Here is a 24,755-nt window from a genome sequence, read left to right as displayed (position 1 = left end):
GAGTTCAAGGCAAGCCTGGTCTACAGAGTGAGTTCCAGGACAGTCAGAGTTACATAGTGAGATTCTGACTCAGCAAAAATGACTTACTGATTTTTCTTTTGTGTGCATGAGTGTTTTGCCTGTGTGTACTCACTGCATGCAAGTTTGGTACCCTCAGAGGACGGAAGGCGGCATCCTTTGGGTTTCTGCCAGCCTATGTGTAATTTTGACATCAAAGTCTTCGGGATGCCAGGTGCACTTTTCTGTTCTCTTTTGGCTTCACCAGGTTCTGCAGGCCGCCATGATGCCAGACAGGAGATGCCAGCCACCTCAGAGGCAGCACCGAGAAAAGGGCCAAGGCTCCTCCAGTTTTTGTCTTGTCTCTGAAGGTTTGGTGTCAGTGAGGGTGTGAGACAGGCTGGGCTCAGACTCGAAATCCTTCTGTCTTGGTTTCCCACGTGTGGTGACCCGGGTGAAGATCACAAGCACGTGTCACAACACCCCAACTTCTTCCTGGTTTTAATTATGGCAAAATGTACATAACATACAATTTATAACTCTTTTTGCATATACCGTTCAGTGTTACTAAATGCACTTCAGAGTTACAACCTTAATCACTCTCAGTTTCCTCCTCTGACTATGCCAACTAAACCGTAGCTCACAGGGCGGCGAGGGTGGCAGCCCTCATGCAGTCATGGATTGCACATGTGAGACCACTTGTTCTATCCCAGCACTAGACAAGTAAAGAAATCTGACTCCCATAAGTATTTAATATAACTGAAATTATGCAATATTTGCTTTTTTGTGGGTAATTTATCTTGTTGAGAATAATATTCTCTAGGCTCATCCATGGTTTAGCAGACTCAAACTCCCCTTATTTCTAAGGCCTGAATGAATATTCCCCTGTGTGTATATAACACACTTTTACTTCATTTGTAGTCTGAAAAATGGCCTCTTCTGGAGAATGTCCCATGTGCAATTGAAAATCCTGTAAAAGCTGCAGTTGGGCAGGGTCAGCTGGAAGCGACTGTCACATCTAGCTGATTTACTGTATTGTCTAGTGCCCCGTTGACTTATTTATCTTCTCTCTGGTCATCAGTTTTGCACGATATATTGTGGTGGTCTGTTATATGCATGTGCGAGTGCTTATGATTGTTATAAAAGTCTGCTGTGTTGGAGCTTCTTAGTATATGGTCCTTGTCTCCTCTAATCCTTTCCTTTTTAAAGTCTATTTTTGTTTGATATTCAAATGCCTGCTTTTTTTTTTTTTTTGACTCAGTCTCACTTTGTCGCCCTGTGTGGGGTAGCCTGGAACTCACTATGTAGTCAGTTTGGTGTTCAACTCACACAGATCATCCTGCCTCTCAAGGTGACATTTTTCATTTCTTCATTTTGGAGGAAGGAAACACACATGCTATACCACACATGTAGAGGTCAGTGGACAACTTATCATGTGGGGCCTGAGAATTAATTCTGGTTTTGCCTCCTCGGTGCTGGGACTAAAGGCATGTGCCACCGCCTCTGACACGACCTCTGCTCTTTATTGCTTACTGGTTGCATGGACTTGTGCAGTATTTTCTTTATTATTTCTTTTACTCTCAACTTATTTTGTTTCTGGAGCTAAAATGGCTCTCATAGACAGTGGTACGTCAATAGATCCATTCTGCCAAGCCTAGTCTTTAAATGGATTGTTACTGGGTATTTAAGTAGACTTGATAAGGAAGGGCTTCTGTGACTTTGCTCTTTGTTTTCTAGCCTTTTTGTCTCTTCTTTTGAATTCTGTTGGCGTGTGTGTGTGTGTGTGTGTGTGTGTGTGTGTGTGTGTGTGTTTATGTGTGTGAGTGTATGTAAGAGAGAAAAACAGAGAGAAAGAGAAGAGAGAAAGAGAGGAGAGAGAGAGGTGTATGTGTGTGTAAAGAGAGGAGCAAAAGAGAGGCCGACAGCGATGAGGAGAGAAAGAGGAAGGGGTGTGTGTGTGTGTGTGTGTGTGTGTGTGTGTGTGTGTGAGAGAGAGAGAGAGAGAGAGAGAGAGAGAGAGATCACACCCACAGGCATGTGGAGGAGGACAAGGGAGGATGGATGTCTAGTATTCTATCACTCTCTATCTTACACCCTCGAGAAAGGGTTTCTCACAGAACCTGGAGCTAGGCTGTTGGCCCTCAAACACCAGAAAGTGCTCCCGCCCGAACCCTGGTAGCCCTGGGGTAACAGTCACTTATGTGCTTTTTCATTCTTTTCTTTCTTTCTTTCTTTCTTTCTTTCTTTCTTTCTTTCTTTCTGTCTGTCTGTCTTTCTTTCTGTCTGTCTTTCTTTCCTTCATTCCCTCCTTTCCTTCCTTCCTCCTTCCTTCCTTTCTCTTTCTTTTCTTCCTTCCTTCCTTCCTTCCTTCCTTCCTTTCTTTCTTTCTCCCTTCCTTCCTTCCTTCCTTCCTTCCTTCCTTCCTTCCTTTCTTTCTTTCTCCCTTCCTTCCTTCCTTCCTTCCTTCCTTCCTTCCTTCCTTCCTTCCTTCCTTCCTTCCTTCCTTCCATCCTTTCTTTTGACATAGGAATTGGGGATCTGAGCTTAGGTTCTCCTCCTCCCAGAGCGAGCATCCTTACTCACTGTAAAATCTCTCCAGCCCCATTTTTTTTTCTGTAAAAGTATACTTCCTCTCTCGTTTCTTTCTGTTTCTATTCTATAGTTATTTTCTTTCTTATTACAAAGCTTGCATTTATCATCCTGCATCAGTAAGCCTTTGGCCCCATAATGAAATCCTGATGCAGACCACTTAGAAAGGGGGGTTATCTAGTGCATAGCTTCAGAGACTCCTGAGTCCAGCTGCATGATGCAGGGTTAGAAAAGGTTACCTAGTGTCCCTTATCTCCATACCACGTGTACGCATTTCTTGCATAAGAACCCAATAGTCCCAATCCTCTCAGCTTTGTTTATCTACGAATGTCTTAATCTCTCCCTCACTATTTTTTTTTAAAGATTTATTTATTTATTATATGTAAGTACACTGTAGCTGTCACCATCAGACACCAGAAGAGGGCGTCAGATCTCATTACAGATGGTTGTGAGCCACCATGTGGTTGCTGTGTTTTGAGCTCAGGACCTTCGGAAGAGCAGTCGGTGCTCTTAACCACTGAGCCATCTCTCCAGCCCCCCTTTTTTTTATTTTTTAAAAGATTTACTTATTTACTTATTTAATGGGAGTACACTGTAGCTGTCTTCAGACACACCAGGAGAGGGCATCAGATCACATTGCAGATGGTTATGAGCCACCATGTGGTTGCTGGGAATTGAACTCAGAAGAACCTTTGGAAAAGCAGCCAGTGCTCTTGACCTCTGAGCCCTCTCTCCAGCCCCCTCTCCCTCACTATTAAAGAGAAAACAAAATGCTGGATGTTGGATTCTTTGTCTGTCTCTTCACAACTGGGATATGTTAACCCTCTGATGCTCTCTTCTAGAGTTTCTAATGAGAAATCTACTGGCAACTGACAGTGGATTTCACCACAGCGGATACTCTTTGGTATGCCTTACAAAAGTTTGCTTCGACTGTGTCTCACCTCAGTGTGACACGCTTCCAATTGGTGTTGCTTGTTTGTTGAGCTTAAATGTTTACAGTTATGCTTGTCTCTAAGTTTGGGGAGTTTACAGTCACGATTGATTTAAATATTCTCCCTTTTCACTGCTTCTGGGGCTGCCCCAGGGCTTAGGTTTGTCTGCCCAACATTGTTCAAACTTTCTTCTTTCAATTTCCCTAACTTGGTAATGTTCATCATCCTATTTTCAAGCATGTTGATTTCTTTTTACACCTGCTCAAATCTGCCTCTGAATCCCTCCATGGAATTTGAATTTTCATTATTGTATTTTTCAGCTCCAGAAAAATTTTTATTTATTCCTTTGGAAGGAAGGGAGGACACACGTGCCATAGGACATGTGTGGAGGTCAGAGGTCAACTTTCCGGAGTCAAGCCCTCCCTTCCTTCTACCATGTGGGTCAAGTCGAGCGGCAAGTACCCTTACCCACTAAGCCATCTCCCCTCTCCCCCTCTTTTCATGTGTATGTGTGATGTGTATGCATGTATGCAAGGGTGAGCATATGTGTGCCAAGGTTCAGGGCAGAGGATTACTTTCATGAGTCAATTCTCTCTTTCTACCGTGGGCTCCGGGCCTTGAACTCAGGTCTCTAGACTCTTGCAGTCTTTCTAGATCTGCTTCCATGTTTGTTGGGTTGGTTGGGTTTTTTTTTTTTTTTTTTTGGCTTGTTTGTTTATTTCTTTTCAGATTTTTCAGTCTCTTTATTGATGTTTCCATTTTGTTTGTATGTTGTTGTGGGAGGCGGGGAGGTCCCTGTGCTTACAGATAAGCACTAGAGGAACCATGAATGTTAAACACACAGGTTGTCTCTTCAAGGGAGAGATGTGTAACTAGTTTCCTGCCCAGAAGATTGGGAGCAGACATGATTCATAGCCAGGTACCTGTTATCTGTGTGGCCGAGATCACATTGGATTCTCCACTCAACCCTTATTCTGGCCTTGTCAATCTATAGACCTCATTTTTATGAAAGATGTAACATGTGCTTTACAAAGACTTTCAATGTAGTCAGGTCTTAAGTTGTATTGTGCTCATGAGATTGAGTTAATTATCACCAGGAAAGTTTTCACCAAATTGTGCTATGCTTAAATATGCCTAAAATAAATCACTCAGGGTCAGACTCTCAAGTCTGAACCAGCAGCAGCTACGGAGCTGCACTGAGCCCGCCCGCCATCTTGCCTTCCTCGCATCGTCACTCTGCTGATCATGGTGGTTGCAAAGATCCTGCATATCTGTTTCTTGACTGTCTCCAAGTTCACCATTTTAAAGTGACTGTCTAACAGGCCATATCTGCCATCAGATCTTTTTCAAAGAAGCTGTCAGGGATTTGTTTGTTTGTTACTTTGTGTCAAACTTTTCTTTTTGTATGGTTTCTGATTTTAGTTGTTGAAAACTGTTATTTGGCGGGGCAGTGAAGTTTTTAATCCCAGCACTTGGGAGGCAGAGGAAGGCAGATTTCTGAGTTTGAGACCAGACTGGTCTACAGAGTGAATTCCAGGACAGCCAGGGCTACACAGAGAAACCCTGTCTCAAAAAGAAAAAAAAAAAGAAAGAAAGAAAGAAAGAAAGAAAGAAAGAAAGAAAGAAAGAAAGAAAGAAAGAAAGAAAGAAAGAAAGAAAGAAAGAAAGAAAGGAAGGAAGGAAGAAAGAAAGAAAAAGAAAAAAAGAAAGAAAGAAAAAGAAAAGAAAAGAAAGAAAAAAGAAAAAAGGAAAACCGATATTTGAATCTAATAACCTAACTGTGGAAATCAATTCTCTCTTACTTAGGGTTTTACTGCTGTGAGCAGACACATGACCAGGGGAAATCTTATAAAGGATGACATTTAATTGGGGCTGGCTTGTAGAGTCAGCGGTTCAGTCCAGAATCATCAAGGTGGAAGCATCCAGGCGGGCACGCATAGTATGGGCAGAACTGAGAGTTCTACATCTTCATCTGAAGGCTGCTAGCAGAAGACTGACTTCCAGGCAGCTAGGATGAGGGTCTTAAGCCCATGACCACAGTGACACATATATTCCAACAAGGCCACACCTCCTAATTCAGCTTCTTGTTCCAATGCCTGGAATTCACACATGATCTCCTAGGCTCCTCCAAAGGGCTGACATCACTTCTCCAGCTCTGCCCTCTGTAGTACTCTAAGCTCAGGTTGGTCCACTCGACCGCTGCTGCGATTCTTTGTGATCATCCCATGGTACTGGCATCTCCAATACAATGAGGTCTTCTACTGCAATTAGGCTTCATCTACAGCGTCTCATAGGCTTTCTTCATGGTGCCAAGCCTCAAATCCTTTGTATGACCCCTTTAGTCCTGGCCTGTGAGTACAACTGAGGCTGCACCTTCACCAATGGCCTTCCCTAGCCTCTCACAGTGCCAAGCCTCGGTTGCTCTTCATGACCCCTTCATGCCTTCAAAACCAGTACCACTTGGGTGACTCTTACACATTACCAAGTACATCTGCAGTATGAGTTACAACTTTGGCTATCTCTGGAACACAGCTTCTTTGTGCTCTCAGAAAACACTTGCAGAAATTTTCACTTCAATGATGCTGGTCTCTTCTTAATCACCACTCATTTCTTAGCTCCAGCTAACCAGCATCAATAGTCCCAGTAATGCTTTCTATTCTGGACTCTAAAGCCAGAGCCACATGGGCAAAGCTGCTGAGTTCTGCTGCTTGCTGGAGCTGGAGCTGGAGCTGGAGCATGGTCCCTTATTCTATTACATTGTCGCCAGCTTTCTGTTTTCCAACTCTTTCACTGCCTAAGCTTGGCTATCCTGGAACTTGCTCCATAGACTTTGAATGCAGAGGTTTGCATACCTGTCTGCTAAACACTGGGATTAAAGGTGTGGTGCACCAAGTCTGGATTTAAGTTTTTCTTCCCCTAGAACCCAGAGATCTGCTTATCTTTGTCTCCTGGGATTAAAGGCTTACACTACCGTGCTGGGTGGGATCTTGCCCCAAGGGCACTACTCCCTTAATTCAATTTAATATCCTTTAACACAGAATTCAGTTACATTTCATTTCCTGGTGCCCCTTTAATACTTGAACCATATATTTTATATTTTCCCTTTCCAAGCTTGCTGTGCTTGTTCAAAACGCTCTTCACAAGACTTAACCAGAGAACAAAGTCTCGGCTGGGCTTTTTTGAGATTTCCTTTGTCAATGTAATTAATATAAATCTCTTTATGTTAGTCTCAGCTAGACTCTTCATACAAGGGCAAAAAGTAGCCACATTCTTCACCAATATCCCACAAAAGCAATCTCTAGGCCACATATTGAAATTCTCCACTGAAACTTCTTGGGCCAGGTCTGCACAGTTCAGATTACTCTCAGCAACAAAGTCTTACGTATTCCTACTAGGATGGCTCATTGAGCCCCATTTGAAGCATTTCACTGCTTTCCAAATCCAAATATTCCAAAAATCCACATTCTTTGAAACAAAAGCATTGTCAGACCTATCACAGCAATACCCCAGTCCCTGGTACCAATTTCTGTCTTAATTAGGGTTTTACTGCTGGGAACAGACACCATAACCAAGGTAAGTAATATAAAGGACAACATATATTTGGGCTAGCTTACAGGTTCAGAGGTTCAGTCCATTATCATCAAGGTGGGAGCATGGCAGCATTCGGGCAGGCATGATGCAGGAGGAGCTGAGAGTTCTACATCTTCATCTGAAGGATGCTAGTAGAAGACTGATTTCCAGGCATGTCCCTGGACCATGCATATACAAACCATCACACTCTCCCTCCCCAAGAGTTTTTTTGCTGTTGTTGTCTGGGAGGTTCTAATATTTATAGTTCATAAATATTAGTCTGCCATGCATGAGGCTCTAGTTTCAGTCCCCAGCACCTGCATAAACCAGGTTTGGTGGCACAGGCCTTTCACCTCAGAACTGAGGCACTAGAGGCGGAGGGGGGGGGGGAATTAGGAATGCAAGATCCTCCTCAGCCATATTACGAACTGGAGGTCAGCCTGACTATACACCAGACCTCACCCCAAAAGAACAAAACAAAGCATTCTTGTAGGCCATCACAATAACAAGGAGCGTCCGGAAATGTAAAAGTCCACCTGTGTCTTCTCTGAATCTGTTTTGCCCCTGGTTACCACACCCATTTCCTACTTTTGCCCAGTCAGTTATTCATGAATGTCTTAGTCTTTAATCTGACTTCGAAGAGGGCCAGAAGACTGGGAAGGAAGGCGCTAGAGCTCTTGGCTTTTCTGAATCTTTTGAAATTCCTTCCGCAGGAGTGAGGACTCACAGCGTTGTGGGGAGTGCGGCAACCATGCCTAGAACTCTCCGGGCTTCCGTGAACAGAATCAGCAATCAGTGAATAAGAGCCGAGATCCGCGATATGGGAAGGCCAGAGCCTTTTTTCCCTCTCAGCCTCGGCCCAGGTAGAAACAATTTGCTTCAGGGGCACACTGAAAGCTGCCTGCCGCCAGGCTGGCAAGTGGGGGATGGTAGCTGCTTCTGTGCTAAGAGCTGAAATTGAGCAAAATTGACTGCAATTTAATGTTCAAGCCTCCCCTTCAATGGACTCCAGACTTTCCAAATAGTTTCATAGGACAGACTCTTCCAAAGTAATTGTTGTCTGGGTGAGGACACAGACTCCCACTTTGCCGGCTTCCCAGAATTCTCTCTCTCGACTTCCGGCTATTATGTGTTTTATTTGAAAACTATTCCCACTCAGCTTACTTATTCATTTCGTTACTCTGCCTTCACGCTGCAAAGGCAGATGTGAGGGAATTTGACACAGGCTATATGCACAGCTAAGCCAAAACTGTTACCATTTGTCTCTTTACAATCTCCTTCTCCTTTTTCTTTGTTTTTATCTCATGTGTTAGTCCTTGCCTGTGTGTATAAATGTGTACTACGTGCATCCTTGATGTATATGAATGTGTACCTGTAAAATCTAGAACATGTCAGGTACTGAAGCTATGAGCGGTTCTAAGCCCCTGATAGAGTGCTGGGAACCAAACCCAGGTAGGTCCCAGCAAGACTAACAAACACTCCTAACCACTGAGCCATCCCTCCAGCCCCTATTTAGAAAATAACGTTTCCAGTAACTACAGTGAAATGGGGCATACATAGTATGACAGTTTATAAGTAGAACAACTATTTTTCAAAGAAATATAAATTAAAGCTATAAAACCGTGTGTGTGTGTGTGTGTGTGTGTGTGTGTGTGTACTTGGCCAATACTACAATTCCAAAGAACAAACTGTGTGCTCATTTTAAAGATAAATTGCTGGATGAAGTTACCCATGGCTGAAGTGAGTAGTTGATTTAGCTCTATTTCTATGTCCTTATATTTTACTTTGTCAAGTTACTGTAGAATTATGGCATATGAAAAAGAACAATTTATACAATAAATATTTTGTGTTTACTATGTGGGTATATTATGTTCCCAATCCATTACTACTCACCTAAGAAGCTATCCCAAAAACCTTCAACCAAAACATTCTGAGGTTAACTCAGAAATAGGCAATCACAATACCCAAAGAATATTTACTCTGGGCGTGGGTTAAAACCATGGATCAAGGCAGAGTCCCTAATACTGAAGGGGCGTGTAGAAGTTCTTCTTACTCAACCAGGAAAGATAGGGCCCTTTTCTTGGATGCAGAGTGAAACTGTGGGGACATATATTATACCCACCTTGACTGAATAAACAAAGTTTGGAGCAACCTCTCATTTTCCCCTCAGAGGGAAACAAGGAGTGTGCTCCTTCTTCTCCATAGTCACTGGTCTCTGAACTAAAGTATGTAATAAAATTAAGTAATTAATTAATTAATTAAAAGGAATGCATTTTATTTTAAATCACAAGGTAGGGTTGGTGAGATGGCTCAGGGGGTAAAGACAAACCCGCCAACCTGAACTCAATCTCAGGGCAGGACAAAGTGCACACACACACACACACACACACACACACATGAATCAAAGACAAGTTGTCAGTCATGGTGCATACGTGTAATTAGTCAGACAGGCTTTTGAGGCCAGTCTGGGCTACATTTTGGAGAGTCTGCCAGAGAAAGGGGGGCAGGGAGAAGAAGGGGGAGAGGACAAGGAACAAAATGCAGGGACCACAAAGCCCTGCTTTATCCTTCACTTTCCTAGGTAAAAACTAAGCAAGAAGAAGTCCCAGGGCCCTTGATCAGTAAAGCGACCTCGCCACCAACGGGAGGGTTTTTCCAGTGGAAACACGGCAGCGGCAGCTGTGTGAGCTGACATGGCTGCTGTGCTGTGATCCTTGCTGTCTAAGAGGTTGACATTAAGGCTTTGTGAGTGTTCCCTCAGTCCCAGGGGAGAGACTGCATTCCAGGAGAGGGCACCCCTGGGTGGGACACAGTCACCTATCTTTTCTGTAAGCCAAATGAAATGTCACTTCATAATCTTGGAACAGCTATTTTCTGATCCTATATCTGCTACTTATCTACCCAGAATCCACCCTGTCTTCTCTTTCAGTAACAGGACTCTGACTTGAGCAAAGAGGAAATGTGTAGCTGGAAATCAGAATTCCCAGCTACTCTGACAGGAGTTGAAACATCCCGTGCCTAAGTTCTAGCTTTGAATACCTAGGTCTTTGTGGGGAAGCCCTTATAAAAGGACCACTGACTCAGCTCTCCGTCCTCTCCAGCCTGCTCCCTTCCTCTTCAAGAGAGAAGAAGGGATTCAGTAGATGAGAGAGCAGTATCTAACTTGTGACCTTAAGGGTCCTTGTGACTGGGAGAAGAATTATTGCAATTCTTATTGAAAGAATCACTGCACAGCACCTGTATTTCTGTGTTTAGTTGTCTGTATTCAGAATTTCATTGTTTTGACAGAAACAAAATAAGTCTCTAGCTTCTAGACTTCTGTAGCTAAAGTGAAATGTAATTCATGATGCCCCATGTGCCACAGATGTGTCCCAGAGGTGGTGGGCTATACTTATCGTGCTTGGTACATACAGCTAGGTTAAAAAAAAAGAGTATTTGGGAGAAACTTTTAATTGGGCCCGATGTTGTGTATTTCAGAGATGAGAAGCTCCAGTCTGACCTGAAGAGACCAAGAAGCATGCTGTTTATATAGCCAGAAAAGAGGTATGGAAGGTTTTGTTCAGTGACCAGTCTTCTACTCCCAGACTCACTGCTACATCACTGGGAAATGTGTTCCCTTACCCAGTGTCTGACCAGTAATAGCTGTAAGATGATTGGGACCATCCGGAGTCACTACGGATAAGGTCATCTGGTCCCTGAGGCATGACATATAAAAATCAAGTTTCCAAGAACCGTCCAGGTTGTTTGGAACAGCTGTAGCTGAACAGAACCTTCTAGAGTAGAAGTTTGGGGTCAGCAGCCATTATGACCACAAGCATAGTGGTCTTCAGAGCTGCAGTAGAGTCTTCCAGGGGACACCATGGAGTGTTCAAGGCAGCCAGGCTGCCAGAATGATATTCTGGCTGGGAGCCGAAGAAAGAGATGCTCACTTGATAAATAGCTCCCGGCTTAAGAAGGTTGGATGCAAAGGAAAGCCAGGACAGCTGTTCCCCCAGCAGCTAATGGCTCTGCTCCGCGAAGCTCGGAGTATCGGAAAAAGAACAAGCACTAGGAAATGCTTACGATAAAGTCCTACCATGAAATTAGCATTCTTCATAGTATTTAATAGTTCTTAACCTCCAGGGGAAGACCGGGTTGTCTTGCTCAGGAAAGCAATAAAGAGAAATCCTGAAAGCCTGACCACCTTTTGGTTGAAAGAAAGTTATGAAGAGGAAGTTCTGTGAAAAGTTTGAAGATGAAAATAAATTAATTCGTAAAGGTAGGGAGGCTCCGAGCACAAAGGCATGAAATATTCTGACATCCTCAATGCAAGCCAAACCCGCCGCCCACCCGCCTTCCTACCTGTACTCACACCTCTGTGAACTTGAAATTCACTCCAGTCCCTGAGGCTCTGGGGTGGGAATCAGGTTGCCCGAACTCTGCTTTTCGAATGCCTGGAGGCCACCCTAACAGCCCAGGATGGCTCAGGCCTGAGCCTTGGCAGTGCCCCGTTCATTTGTCCCATACAGTAAATATTGCTTGTAGTTTATGAAAGACGAGGTGAAAGTGACATCAAAGTAAACATGGCTGTAATCTCCAAGGGCAAAAAGACTGAGGAGAATGGTATTACTTTAAAGATGCAGAAACGATTCCTAGTTATGTCCTGCGTTAGTTGCTGCAAAGCTGGGAGCAATCCTCTTTTAAAATATTCTGTGGTTCTTACCCATCCCGTCATCACAACAGAAATCAAATGAACACACTTGGGGGAGGAGCTAAAAGGGAATAAGAGACTCCCATGGCCAATTCGTTTGAGTTACAAGTTTTCCCATGGCCAGCTGTTCTTACCACAACTCTCTTAAGTGCCCTGCTCTATGCCATCTGCCCACTGTACCCCTCTATGCCAGCTGCCCACTGCACCCCCTCTATGCCATCTGACCACTGCACCCTCCCTATGCCAGCTGCCCACTGTACCCTCCCTATGCCAGCTGCCCACTGCACCCTCCCTATGCCAGCTGCCCACTGCACCCTCCCTATGCCAGCTGCCCACTGCTCCCCTCTCTATGCCAGCTGCCCACTGCACCCTCCCTATGCCAGCTGCCCACTGCACCCTCCCTATGCCAGCTGCCCACTGTACCCCTCTATGCCAGCTGCCCACTGCACCCTCCCTATGCCAGCTGCCCACTGCTCCTCTCTATGCCAGCTGCCCGCTTAAACCTGCTTTGCTTCTTCCACACATCTTTTCTCCTGAACTGAAACTGATCCCTGTGATTTACTTACTCAGGATAAGATAGATGTCTGTGGCACCAAATACCTGTAGCTCCCTAGAGCAGAAGACTCAAGGCTAAGCTGGTGTGAATAGTATTCACCTCAGAGGCTCCTGGTCCACATCAACCCTACAAAAAGTACGTTCCTTCAAAGTCACATTTGATACCAAGCTAAAGTCCAGAAGTTTGACCCAATCAAAAAATAATGCCCCAACCGGGCAGACAGATAAAGAAAACAGACTTTACCGAGGGCACCAGCAACCTGGAAGGAGGAAGGCTGGAGTCTCCGGATCCCCTGCTTCTAATGCTACAGGGAAGTGGGGGGATAATCTCAGGGATCTGGGATAATGAATGGGAAAGAGACTTGTGTTTTCTTTGAGGGTAGTTGGAAGTTTCTCAAGAACCTGGGTGTCTCCTCTTTTCACCATTTTTACTCTTTCTTGTTTGCTTTAGCTGGTAAGTATGTCTTTAACCTGGAAGAGAGAGAGGAGGAAGCCTGGGTAAGTCTAGGACAGGCCAACCCAGTTACAGTTCTGGACGAAACATTTCTCAAATCATTAACATGTCTACATGCAGAGCTGATTAGAATCTGCCCCAAAGGTGGAGGCTGCAGAGGACATAACTCAATGTGAGGCCCGAGAGTCTGAGCTTTTCATCTTGTCCCAGTAACTGGACATCTACAGAACAAAGTGAAAAAGTCAGTTTCAGCAAAGGTGGTCTTTTAAGTTGCCCCAAAATAACCAGGCAACCATTAGCATCAGAATCCCTAGATCCCAGGAACTGTCTACAGCAAAGCTAGCAGGAGACTAATAATACATTGCCCAGCTGTGTGACCTCCAGGATGAGCCAACCAAAAGTCGAAGCTCAAGGCTTTAATTGGTTTTTTAGTAACACAACCTCTATAATTAGTTTAGCTACTGAGGACCGAGTAGTCCATGCTAACTCATCTGCTCACCAGCCTGATTCTATGGTTATCCCTGTGTTACAATGAAAGCTATAAACTTAAGTTATTTCACCCAAAATCATAGTGTAGAGTTTACAACACTAGGATCCATGCCCAGGTAGTGAGCCATTGAGTTGGACTTTGGCCATTATACTGTTTACCCTTTTCTATGAGCTATAGAAAAAATTATCTCTGATTCTATCAGCAGAGGTAACTGTAACTTTAATTTTTTTTCAAGCCTTGTTTTTAATGATGGTTCTTAAATGATTTAACCACCCTTTTAGCCCACCACCCACCAAAGGTAGTGGGAAAGAAAGTATGGGGGGGGTGGACATGTTTGGGAAGGTTCTTTGAAGCAACTCTTGTCGTGTTGCAGTTGAAATTGGCAGTTCAGTTCATAGGTTAGCAGTGGCAGCGCCATCCACTCACAAACACTTCATGGATACACTAGCAGTCCAGTTGGGCAAAGTCAGGATAGCAGACAGGAATCAGCAGCGACAGGAATCATCATCATGACCTAGCAGAGACAGCCAGGCCTCAGTCTCGGCATGAGGCATCAGGAGAGATCAGGAGAAACACCAGGAGTTCTACTCCGTGTCTCTCTCAGCAAAGTGAAGATGATCCAAGATCCACCCACAAGCGTTGCCCAGCTAGCTCTATAAACAAGCCTCGCTCAGCCTCCATCACCGTCCAGCCAGTCCTTTTTATACTCTTTCCAAACCTCACGAATCCTCCTTGGGTCTTGCCTCAGCTGACTTCACTCTGCCAATCATCCTGAGAAGTGGCAAGAAACTACAGCACACCATCAGAAGTTCTGTGGCCCATTTCTCTCTATGGAGTCCCAACAAATGCAGCTCAACTATACAACATAAGGTGGACCAATACACGCTTGCTGTTAGCAAAGAATCCCTCAGCACCTGTCCTTTTACCTGCTTGCTTTATTTAGCAGAACATCCTCTCTTCTGTGTCTGCTTCAGCAAAACATTCTTCCACAAGTCTGCCTTAGCCTTTCACCTGTGTCCACCTCAGCTCAACGTTCCTTCACATGTTTGCCCCAGCAAAACACCATCTGAACGACTTTCCCAAGAACCCCTAAGTTCCCACTTCAGGGAACTGTTTTTCTTTCTTTGAGGGCCTTAGTGCAGACTCAGCTTTTTTGTCTCTCAGTAATGTTAGCATTGCCAGCCCAACCCGCTGGGAATCCAAGGACAGTCTGGAAGATTGTGGCTGCACCTCGTTGCTTTCCCCAGAGTGGTCATTGCAGCAGACTTTCTTGACCCCTTGTATTAATAAGGCACACCCAAAAGAATGCTTTGTCCTTTAAGCACAGTTGCCTGCCAACGTGGGCTCTATTTTTGCTGACTTTGTCTCTGGAACCAGTTTTACCTATATTTCAGTTTTATAATTGGGACAAATTTGGAAACTATCAAAAAACCCTTTGCATCAAATGGCCTGTGTAGAAGCTTTGGGATCAAATGCAGGAGAGGCAGAGGCCTCAGCTCTGGAAAGGGTATCAGCCTAGGTGGAAGGGCAAACTCATCAATTCACCTGCAAAGCACTCTACATTGAAAACTGACCTGACATATCCTTATTGAGAAAACTGGGGTAAGGCAGCTCATAGGAGTGACAGCAAACCAGAACTGAGAATCAGTCCTCAAAGACTCGGGAAACAAGTCCTACAATCTCCTACAAGCAACCTGTGATAAGAACCACATGAGCTGACTAGAAAAAAAGCAAGGTCTGGATGAGCTGAGTACTTGGTCAACCTATCGTGTGACAAACAGTTGTATCTTAGTCAACTGATCAGCTGAGATGGCTCTGGAAGGGTTATTTGCTCTCCTGGGAAGTCAGGCAACAGGGACATGGACTTTGGAAATGAAAGGCCTGTAGGAGTTAAGCACAGCCCATTAGAGGGGATTCCATTCTCAATTCTGACCTGCACACATATCCCCACTGTCAACACAGACGCCTCGGGCCTGCTCAGCTAGCTGTCAGCGTCAGCGGCAGGTGATCCCATTACCAATTCTTGCTCTGACTCCACATTCACCTGAAACGCTTCTGATTATAAATGAACTGGCCTGGTCTTTTTCTCCTTCCGAGACAGAATGTGTAGGACAAGGGTCCCATCACCTTGGTGGATATAAATCTCAATGTGCATTAATAAGTGTCATTTTGTTTTTACATCATATTTTATGCACTTTGTAAGTGTGGGTCAGTACCGCTGAGACTGATCGCGTCCAAGGACCCTGGGAAGATGAATTGTTCACAGCCAGACCCAGGTCTGTTCAGAATGCATCTGGTTGCCTTTGCATCTTTACTTCTGTAATCTCTACAACTATAGTTGAGAAAGATTCTGTACTGATGAGCGAACCTAAACTAACAGAGAATAAAATATTTTATTACATATTTATGTAAATGCCCTGATGTGATTGATAGAACATCCAAAGCAGTGTCAGCGTACAGCTCCAAGACAGGGCACAATAGCTATGAGACTGTTAATCTGACTGTCAAGCTGATTAGGGTGAGAAGTACCTTTGAATTAACTAATCCGCAGAGGATTACTTAAGAGAGAGGACATACCCTGGTTATGAATGGCAGCATCCCATAGCCAGAGGGTTCATATGTAATAACGGGAAAGGAGAGAAAACTCTCTCTGTTTCTCCCTATCACGATGTTCCCCTCTCTCTGCTTCTCCCTATCACGATGTTCCCCTCTGCCTCATCCTCCCCACCAGGATAGACTCAAAATAAGGCCCTCCCTCTTTACATTGTTTTCTGTGGGGATTTTTTCATGGTAACTCAAAAATGCCCAACATGAGATGTAAACACTGTCTCTCTAGTATTAGGCTCCTGCACGTGTGTTTCGTGGGGACACATTCACTCAACTCATTAGCAGCTCCGTGGCTGTCTGCTATCTCCCCTAATGCCCACAGCCAGGGCTGGCACTGAAAGTGCTGCTGTTCTTGCCAAAGGCAACCTTCCGCTGAACCTCTTCCCAGTTCTTCCGCTGATCAAAACTATGGGGGCTTCTCTAGACTCTCCGAGTGTTCTGAATTGCCCAGGGCCAGAGCTGGCCTTCCCTTGTTAATGCATGCTGTCCACAGCACGGTAAGGAACAACTTTCTCCGCTCTCTCCCTCTCCCTTTCCCTCACCCCATCCATCCCTTCCCCCGCCCCCTCTTGTCACAGTAGTTACTTGGTCCTGCAGTGCTGCCTCCTGTTCCCAAAGAATCCTCAAAGCATCCATGGGGACCACACTGCAGCCCTAGGCAGAGGAATGGCTATGCAGAACTGAATGCGGCACGTCCCCAGCGCCCTGCTTTGGAAGGATACACAGCAATGAACTGATGAGTATAGCCCACTTTCCTGAAAGAAGAAAAAAAAATAAGACACAGCCAAGCCAACATTATAAGAAAGAGCACACTCGCTTAGTTTGCTGCCTATGGTCCTATATACAAACTGCCCCAGGTCACATGTCCTAATAGTGTGGGTTTAGTCACTCTATGAATTTTCCTGCTGTTTCCGTAAAGTCACAGGTGAACAAAGCCCTTACGTTGGAAAGGGGAAAGAGAACAGATACACGTGGAGCAAGTAGGCTGTATGCAGCGTTCTTTTGTTCCCCGCATGAGCAAGTGAGGGAAAGAGCTTCCAGAATGTCTCTTCTTTTTCTGATACCTTCAGAACAGGCACTCAGTGTGTGTGGGAGCCACTTACAGAACCAGCCTTTTTTTTTTAAACTACTTTCTTATCATGCCAAGTATCTATGACCACACCTGTGTGTGTGTGTGTGTATGTGTATGTGTGTGTGTGTGAGTATGAGTGTGAGTGTGTGAGTGTGCACACACATTTCTCCCTCTGCCCAGATAAGGCTTCTGGTTGGCCCTATGCTGCTCCCTGATGGTTTCTCACTCCAGGCTTGGCCTTATAACCACAAAGAATCTCCAGGTTCTGCTCAGGGTTCTCCTGGGAGAGCCCGTAAGCAGCCTGGGTCACTCCTTTCCAGCACTCTCTCCAGATAGGACTCACGGAGGACATCCGGGTCCCCCAGGGAGCCTGAATGCTCACGCTGCAGCTTCCTCTAATTTATTTCTGCTTTCTGCCATCCTATTCCTGTGAAGTCTTTCCTTTATTCCACGTGTCTTTCTCTGCCACCCCTCTCGATCTGACCTTCCCTGCAAACCTAGTTAGGAGAGGGACTCTTCTATTTATGGTTGACCTTATCCTGTGCCTTCTAAGGGATGCTAAAGGATTTTCCCCCACCCTCAACACTGGATTTCGAAATTAATTTTAAAAGAGAACACAATTTCTAAAGCTGTCCTTCCTTGAAGGACACTTTTTATTCCCTCTGCAGAATGTATACCGAGGACTGGTCTCAAGGGAACAAACCATACTTCTGTGCCTCCCTTTTGTTTTATTCCTGGGGTTACGAGGGGGTGGGGGGCTTGATGACACAGCATCTGCTTTTTTTGACAGAGTTCGATTTACAGTGTAATGTGGGTTAGAAGGACTACCCTAAACAGCAAAAGCTTTTTCTACACAAAGCATTCTTTTGCCTCAGGCGAAGCTCTCTACCTTGATGACTACTTTTGTCAGTGTCTAGCATCCTCAGACACGATAGTGCTTAATGCTTGACAATTAAAAAAGGAAATGGGTTGGCAGCACACACACAGATGTGCCTTTTGTTGCAAAATTGTTTATTTTATTACCAACAAAACGTGGGCCTTTTCCTTGAGGAGGGAAAGACAGGAAGATGAAAAGAGGCAGGTGTCAGAACAGTTCTCTGAATCTGGGATGTGCTGATTCCTTCCACCCATCCAGTGGAGGCCTGGGACCAGACTGGGAGACAGAAACCATCAGGGAGGAGACCGCTTCTCTTCTTTTCTACTCTGGACATGGATAAATCCCAGCTCTATCAGCAGAGATTCTGAAGTAATGTTATGAACTAAGCCTAGCCTACCCATAGTGCATACACACAAGCCTGAGAGGATGAAATAGCACCCAGGGTCTGGCTTCTTAAGTCGGAGGGCCAAATAACTGAATGTGAGGGTTGTGAAAAGTTTGGCAACAGTGAAGGGTTTCTGAATATATACTGACCAAAAATTAATTCACAATCAATACATATGAATATGAGGTGTCCCTGGCTATGCTCACCCATGTTGCAGCTCACGACTGCACCCAGCATCCACATAGTGGCTCGCGACTGTCTGTAAATGCAGTCCCAGAGCATCCAGTACCTTCTTCTGTTATGCAAATGTACATGCAGAAAACACACACACACACACATTTAAAAGCACGAGCGCTAACAAGATGGATGGCGGGGCTGGGGAGATGGCTCAGCGGTTAAGAGCACCCAACTGTTCTTCCAGAGGTCCTGAGTTCAATTCCCAGCAACCACATGGTGGCTCACAACCATCTGTAATGGAATCTGATGCCCTCTTCTGATGTGTCTGAAGAGAGCAATGGTGTACTCATATAAATAAATAAATAAATCTTAAAAAAAAAAAACCAAGATGGATGGCTCAGGAGGAAGAGTGCTCACTGCTCTTACAGAGAGCCCAGGTTCAGTTCGCAGCACCCACAGATCACCTCACAACCATCCGTAACCTGAGATCCAGAGGATTCAAACCCCTTTTCTAACCACCTCAAGTTCTGGCACACATCTGGTACACTTATGTATACTCAGGCAAAATAAAAATAAATAGAGTTTAATTACAAAAACAAAGACTTTTACTATTTCCTGGCTATGATTCCCCATCATCTATTAAATGTGTGTATCTATGGGTTGTATATTATAATGTTGTATTTTAAAAACTGCTATTTAAGTTGCTGGCTTGAGTTTCCAAAGAGATCGTGGCAAGAATTTGGGCTTAGATTAGAACAGAATTTCCAACAGTTTCTGAACCGGCCCTAAACATCCTTCGTCTGTTTTAGAGTGTGCATTTATAAGTAACAGCCACAGCACTGATAATTTTAAATAAAACAGCCATCAGTTGTAAAACACACTGAAGATGTTCTCTGCGCCACTGTATCAAACATTCAGCGGCCGTCGAATGGTATGCTAATATAAACAACCACATCCATCCCATTAATATGCACATTTTCATCTCTAATGATGGTGAAACTATATATAGAGATTCTTTCAATCAAAATTCTATGATATTTTATAATACATAATAAAAATATTATTATCAGTATTTATGATATATTATCAATGTTGGATTGTATGTTTATTTTATATACCTGGGGTCACATGAAAATTTCTCAATCAAAGGGAGTCACAAGGGAGAAGGATCCTTAAGCAGCCCTGATGTAGCCTATGCTAGAAAGGAGATTGGGAAGGTAACCTTTACCCCTGACAGTCTCACCTGCATGCTACCACAGCCAATCAACCCTTTCCCTCTGTTTTGTTGTGGGTCCCCACAGCACTGCCAAGGCCTTTAAATGACAGGCGTCCCAAGGTCTCTGGGGTCTCCTGAGCTGTCACACTGGTTTTGTCTCATCCACACCAGAGCTCTAGAATTAGGGCAGTTAGGACACTCAGGTGATTTTCAGTCAAGCTAAGCTGACCATGTTGCGGCACGCCAGGTTGGGGTTGAGGGGACTTTTCTGTAAGAGTCTCCTCATCTCCTTCAAGTACTTCCAGAAAGGCGCAGGGACCTTATATCAGCCCCACCTCCTAAACTGTTACATGCGGGATCCCAAAACCACTGAGCTTCAGGCATGTGATCGCGTAAGAGGATAAGGACGGGGGCGGTGGCGAGCCACACTGCACATCCTCAGAGAAGAGGCTTGTATATCTCACTCTCTGCTCCCCTCCAGAGTTGAGTCAGGACAGAAGTCTCTCCCACCCTTCAGAGCTCCTCAAAGTGCTTGTTTGCAGTAAGGTAAGTACTGCTTTGAGCCAGCACATAAATCAACACATGGCTTTCTTCACCAAGAACCTTCTTGCAACCAAACAAACCCTGCGCTAGCAGAATCCGAGCTCTGCTCAGCGATAAAGTTGATTTACTCCCTGGAGCAGACTCCCCTATCTCCGCAGTAAACAGGCCTCACGAGGCAGCCCATTTTGTCCTGACTTCCTACCCATTCTGTGGCTTGTGGATAAAGTTTATGTCCTGCTTCCTTCTGGCTGTGGGCTTTGGGCTTTGGCCTTTGATGTTCAAAGCCAGCTTTTCACATTTATAAAGGTTTTCTCTCTCTGGTGCTTTGTCTTCTGAGACCATTGTTTCAGCTGAGTTGGAACAACCCTGTTCAATTCATTTGACTCCTTTGTTCCAGCCTGGGTCTGTTCTTATCTTGAGAAGAAGTATCATTTTGAAAAAAATCATTACTGAGAGACTGGTGGGAAAGATGATATTTCTACCTTTGCCCTGCTTAGCTTTTTAATTGTATTCCCAGGGTCTCTGGTGAGAACAATATATGGGTTTAGTGTAGAGATTTATTTTATAATTAACATTTCATCCTCTCAACAGCATATACAACCAACACATGCCTGATTAGTCCAGCGTGTATTAAAAAAACGTACAGTGGCCGAAAGAAATACAATGTGGAATATACCTTTTAAAATAGCAACGGTGCATCTGAAGAGGTGGCTCAGTGGTTAAGATTACTGACTGCTCTTGCCAAGGACCTGAGCTCAGTTCCCAGTACCCACACCGGGCAGCTCACAAGTCATATATATATGTATGATTAGGGGACAGTCCTCAGAGAAGCCACCTCTCTTTCTCTCTCTCTCTCTCTCTCTCTCTCTCTCTCTCTCTCTCTCTCTCACAGACACACACACACACACACACATCCTGAGTCAGGACAGAAGTCTCTCCCACCCTTCAGAGCTCCTAAAAGTGCTTGTTTGCAGAAAGGGAAGTGATACTTCAGGCCAGTACATAAATCAACACATGACTTATTTCATGGAGAATATCTTGCAACCAAACAAACCCTGTGCCAGGTTTTGTGTGTATGGATTGTGTGTGTAGAGGTGTGTATGTATATATACAGGTATATATATGTGTATGTACAGGTATATATGGGTTTAGTGTAGAGATTTATTTTATAATTAACATTTCATCCTGTATTGTGTATTGTGTATATGTATATGTATATGTGTGTACAGGTTTGTGTGTATACGGTTAGGTGTGTGTGTACAGGTGTGTGGATTGTGTGTGTGTGTATGTGTGTGTGCGTGTGTGCATGCGTGCGTGTGCGCTCACATGCATGGGTAGGCTGGAAAACAACTTTGTATATGTTTTCTCCTCAGATGCTATCCACACGTTTTCTGAGCTGTGATGGTTTTTGCGGGTGCAGGACTCCATTGGTGACTGTTAGGCGGCTGGCCAGCAGACCCATGGATGGCACACCTCCCCTGCCCTGACCACACCCAGCTTCATACATGGGCACTAGAGATGGGACTTTGGTCCCATATTCTTAGAACAGTAATCTTACTTTGGTGAGTGGGAGGGGGCAACTACATGTCCCTACTAAGGAACAAGTCAAGCAGCACACCCGTCCTGGTGACACTTGCCTCCACCACTTGTATTATAGCTTGTCCTCTCAGCTGTTTGCTAAGAATCTTTCCTGCAGTACTTTTAATTTTAAAGAGTACAATGTTCAGCATTGAACCCAGAACCTTATGCATGCTAGACAAATACTCCTCTACTGAGTTACAGCCTCAGCCCTTCTGTCTGCAGAACTTTAATAATATTAGCAGGCAATCAATCCCTTAACTATGGCACTCTTTCATTATCAACAACACTCTTAAGACCCTCTCCCTTCATCCTGATCTTCTCTTCTACCCAGCCCCAGTGGCCATATCAACTCATGCCTAGGAACTCGTGGCCCCTCCCTCACCATGTATAGACAGCTCTGAGCTGAGGGTAAATGTGCTTCCGGCTTGTAGGATGGAACAGTGCTAGTTGCTCTATCTCTTTTTAAATTTAAATTTATTTTTATTACATTTTTAACGTGCATGCGTGTGTGTGTGTGTGTGTGTGTGTGTGTGTGTGTTAGCACCAGTGTGCAAGTTAGAGAACAACTTACAAGTCAGTTCTCTCCCTCCACTATGGGACCCAAGGATCACACACCTAGGTGGCCAGGCTGAGTGCTAAGAGCTTTCGGTCAAGGGCCATCTTACCTGCCTGCTCTCAGCCTTCCTTTGTTTCTCCAATGTACTTTTTCAAACACTATCCCTCTTCTGAAGACTTGTTTCCCATCTTGCAGATTACTGAGGAATCACGGGTCTTTTATGCTAGATGCAAAGAGGGTGAAATTTAAGTGACAGAGTGCCACAGATTCCTGAATCACATCAGTTATCAGAATTATTACAGCTTTATTGACATCTAGTTCATCTAATTAAAATGTACGGTTCAGGACCTGAAGAGGTGACTAAGGAGTTTTGAGCACATATTGTGATGGACACTTGACTTTAATCCCAGCTTTTGGGAGGCAGAGGCAGGTGGATCTCTGTGAGTTCAAGGCCAACCTGGTCTACAGAAGGAATTCCAAGAGAGCCAGAGCTACATAATAGAGAGATGCTGTCTCAAACAAAACAAAAGAAACAAAGCAACAATAACAAAATACAGCGTCTCTTGCTCTTGTGGAGGATGTAACTTTGGTTTACAGAGTCTACATTGGGAGGCTCACAACTAGATGATCCTAACTCCAGGTCCAGAGGATCTAACATCTTCTGGCCTCTGGACCCACATGACATACACACAGACACAAATGTGTACACTTAATAAAAATAAATAGATAAGTAACTTGAAATGTATCATTCAGTGGCTTTTTAAAAGCCACTAATGCTGAACAACCATCAATACTAGCTAATTCTAGAACATTTTTATCACCTCAAAAAAAAGTCCTCATATTCATTAGAAACCCCCACCCCCTAAATCTGGCAACTATTAACCTACTCTCTGACTCTATCAATTTGCCTACTTTAGACATTCACACAAGTGGACTCATACACTATATTATAGTTTGTGGCTAGCTTCTTTCATTTAGCATAATGTGCCCCAGTATAATGTGTACCAGTATGTTATTTCTTTTACTAGTCAAATAATATTCCACTGTATGGATATACCATATTTTTTGGCACTTAACAACAACATCACTGTTAAGTACCTAAACTATACCTGATTTAGAAATTGCATTATTAGGACAAGTTATATCTTTAACTCCTAAATAATTTAAGCATTCTAGCAAAATGAAGGAAAGAAAGGAGAGAAGGTATTTGGGGGAAAACAAGAACAAGAAATTTCTATATCTTTCCATTTTTCCAGGGAAAACAGAATTCTATGTAAGCCAGAAATATTTTTGTAAAACGCCTTTCCAGTGTGCTTTCTTAAGTCCAGAGAACACAGCACTACGCTAACTTGACTCAAAGTTTCACGGGGATAAGGGGGACATGAAGCAAATGGGCGTGGCCATGTCGCGCCTTGGTCTGTCTCTCCCTGTGCCTTGACCTCACCTCCACTCTGCTGGCCTGCCCTTCGGGTGCTCCTGGTGATCCATCTGAAGGTCAGTCCGGCAGGCAATTCTGGGCAAACTGTGGGAGAGGTTAGCAGTTAAGCTTAAATACAAGGAAATAAGCTTTCTCTGGGGCTGCTGTGAGCTGGGAAAACAGATATGATCAGTCAAAGTGCTCCAAGAGCCTTGGAAGGCAGCCCCTCTGCAAATACAGGGTTGGCCTTTATTGTCACTGCCGTTAATAAGCCAGATGTTCTCAAAGCATTCCTCCAACCGGTGACAGGGCTTGGAAATTGCTACCTCTTTATTGGTTGCTGAAACCAAATAAAAATCAAATTAAAGTTTAATTCACCTCATAATTTTCTTCATGGCAGCTCTGGTTGGCAGCCTTGAGGCAGAGCCAACCTCCTCCTCCTCCACAGCATCCATCACCCTCAGCAGAAGCCCCCAGAGGCCAGCTGCTCCTTTTACCTCTGCCAGAAGTCCTCTGTGGGTGCAGGCTGCAGCTGCAGAGAGAGTTGCAGCTCTGGGCAAGATGAAAGGACTTTGGGAGGGGCTTGAAATTGCCAGAAAGTCTTTTTCCCTCTTCTCCTCTCCTCTGGGTCTCCATGGTGACCGGGCAGGGGTCCGATAGATATTTTAGTTATGTGACTTGGACCAATCCAATATCCACCTCCCATAGGGTTCTTGACTCCATGTGCAGGGCTGGCTGTAGCCACTCCTGCTAACCAGGCAGTGCCTGTCTTAACAAGAGTTTTATCAGTATCTCTTTCACTTAGGCGAAGATTTTCCTAGCAAGTGAATGAACAGTAAAGTCACCTTCTAGGCGTTTCCTTTTAACATAATCTTTATGTCTTCCCTCCTTTTCTCTTCCTTCTCTCCCTTTCTTTGACATAGAACTAACTATCCAAGACTTCCAGGGCAGCACTCCAGCGCTAACTTGATTGCACATGTGTTGTGAGTTAGCAGCCTGCTACTGTCTATGTAAAACGCAAGAGCTAGGTTTGCACTTCTGAAATGC

This window comes from Apodemus sylvaticus, chromosome 12 (genome assembly GCF_947179515.1).
Source record: "Apodemus sylvaticus chromosome 12, mApoSyl1.1, whole genome shotgun sequence".
NCBI classification, from domain to species: domain Eukaryota; kingdom Metazoa; phylum Chordata; class Mammalia; order Rodentia; family Muridae; genus Apodemus; species Apodemus sylvaticus.
Note: the sequence above shows the minus strand (reverse complement) of the source record.